Genomic DNA, 2,584 nt, shown 5'->3' with positions numbered 1-2,584 from the left:
CTGAAAGTTTCATGAAGATCGTATGTCTACAAAAGAAATTATTCGACAAATAAATTCTCATAATATTGCCCACACAGCAGCGCAGCCCAAGCGCAGTCGCTGCTTACTGCGCAGTTAGCAGAGCGCAGGCCTATGCGTGCGTGTTAATGCATGTGTATATATGTGTGCATAAAAGAAGTGCAGAATGATTAGAATATCAGCTTGGAGGGTTCAGGGTATCTCCTAGTCGAGCAGTCTCGACTGGAGCCTTCTTACTTGTTTTATCTCATCTAGGATATTCTAAAAATATATTAGTATATCAAAAAATTTTTTTTTAGATTTACATAAATCTAAATAAATTAAGCTGAATTTATTTAATAGCAAATGTTATAAAAAAGAGTGTTGAAATATGCTTTAGTCAAACAGGAACACTAATGCTTTGCAATCGCCAACGATAGAGTCCTCCCATGAAGCCCAAAAAAAAAAAAAAAAAAAAAAAACCAGTTAATTTCTCTCGATTTCCACAAAAACTCTGGATTATCCTCACTAAGAATCATCATTATGTTGTTAAAAAAAAAAAAGAAACAAACCATTTGTAAGCCTTGCTCTGATGCAAATCTATTGATAGTGAAAAATGTCAACCATCAGATAAAAAAGTTGACAGCTTAAAGTTGTAATATATATATATTTTGTATACATGATGTATATACATTCATTTTATTGTTGTTTATTTATTTATTTATGATTTTTCAACTGCTGATTATGTGTGAAAAGGCAGACTCCATGGCTTTGCTCGGCAATTTTTTTTTTTGCCAACATAAAGCTCGAAAGCAGCTTATGAATATCGTAGAGGTATGTGTACTTCAAAAGATATATAATATATAATATATGTGTATGCATACATATATATATTTTTAGACATATTCCTGAATATATGAAATATCTAAATGGTTATGACAGCTCTACGTTACTTTTATTTTAAGTATTAGTGCAACCGAGCTACATTTTATAAAACAAAAGAGAATATACGCAATAGAATGAAATGAAATACAAAGCGTATTTATTGAGAGTGCTTGACGGAGAGATATCCTATAATTATGTATCAAGATGGTGGTGGTGCATTGAAGCAGCTATAAATAAAATGTAATTTATATAAAAAATATACAGTATGTAAATATCTAAAATGCATATAAATAATATGTAATAGAAAAACAAAATATATATATACTAAATTAATATTATTTAATATAATATGCAATAGGTCAACTGAGTCTTTCAGAACATACAACATGATTGTATTCTACTTTTACAGGGGTATATTAAAATATGCAACTTAATGCTCTCGCCCTCAAACACAAAACAGCAACAGCTGCCGTGTTGCGAACAATGCGGCTGCTGCTGCCACTCGTTGCCAGCAGGAGTTGGAGGAGGAGCAGGAGGAGGCAGTCGAAGCTCTCAAACTGACACCGAAAAACAGACACGGGCACAAACGTTGTCTATTTCGCATAAATTTTTATGAATTATTAAGTTGAACCAGGCATTTGAAATGCGCACCACGCGGTTTGCCATTTACCATTTGACTTTGCGGTGGTGGTAGCGCCCGCCCCGGCACCGTCAACCGCTGTGCCAGTTTCCACCTGCTGTCGAAGAAACTGCGTTTTGCCTCCTGCATAAGGTAAACACGCGAAGCGGGGCTAGGCAGAAGGCAAATCGGGGGCGTGGCAGGCGCTGCCCACTTGAAGCGTAATGTGTTTGGCTTGTTTGCACACACCGGAAGCAAACAAACAGCCATTTTAGCTGGCGCCTCTCGCGCTGTTACGGCATTTCCGTTCGTATGAGGGAGGAGGGAGATGGCTTGGATTGTGGGGGTGGTGGTTGGTAGGTCGGCAGGGCCGGTGCAGGCACTCCAGATTGAGTGGCAAGTCGCAACTGGGTGGCATGTTTGTCAACCTGTGGCATTCTTCAAACTGACTTCGAGTCATTAACATTCCCTTCGACATTTGTTGGCAAAGTTTTTGGCGTAATTGCAGCATTCGCTGCTAATTTTAGACGGCTTCGTTGCGTCCTCCTCTTGTATTCCTCTTGATTTTCATTATCCTGTCGTAATGTGAGACGCAAGCATGCCGAACCGGAAAGTTTTTACTTTTTACGAAGTTCTAACAAACTCCGCTCAATCGCCCTTCGTACCTCTCTCTCTCAGTCTCTGTCCCACCCACGCTCGTTCTTCAATTCTCAAGCAATTACCTGGCGTGTGCCGCCCTCGCAACACCAACTCTCCATGTAATTGAGTTTCGGGGAAGAAAGAATTTTTGTAAAATTAGATATGAAACACAACAAAAATAAAAATTGGGCTAAGGCACCTTTGCTGCGTGAGCGGCATATAAATGAATAAAAAAAAGTCGAGTGCTTTGTCTCGGCAGCTGGCTAGCCGATACCCATTACCCAGTTGATAACTCGAGGGAGTATTATATGTTTTCGAACATAAAATTATAATTAGGACAATCCTATTGTAGGCAATTAAAATAGGATTAATTTTGAATGAGCTATAATCACATATCATTAAACGTAAAATGCCATAGCCCGCTTCTTAGCTGTCTGTCAAACA

At 38.4% G+C, this 2,584-nt stretch overlaps 1 long non-coding RNA gene across 1 annotated transcript; it reads right to left on the bottom strand.

Moving 5' to 3' along the window:
* Window positions 1-1,198: 1,198 nt before the first annotated feature.
* LOC149270509 (uncharacterized) lies at window positions 1,199-2,343 on the bottom strand. Its single transcript, XR_016270734.1, has 2 exons — window positions 1,553-2,343; window positions 1,199-1,475 (listed from the first exon to the last, which is right to left on the bottom strand). It is a non-coding gene; the product is annotated as an uncharacterized LOC149270509 (long non-coding RNA).
* Window positions 2,344-2,584: the final 241 nt, after the last annotated feature.

This window comes from Drosophila arizonae, chromosome 2, assembly GCF_054131065.1.
Source record: "Drosophila arizonae isolate 15081-1271.41 chromosome 2, UAZ_ARI_1.0, whole genome shotgun sequence".
Lineage (NCBI taxonomy): Eukaryota > Metazoa > Arthropoda > Insecta > Diptera > Drosophilidae > Drosophila > Drosophila arizonae.
Note: the sequence above shows the minus strand (reverse complement) of the source record. Positions and strands in the feature narration are given on the sequence as shown.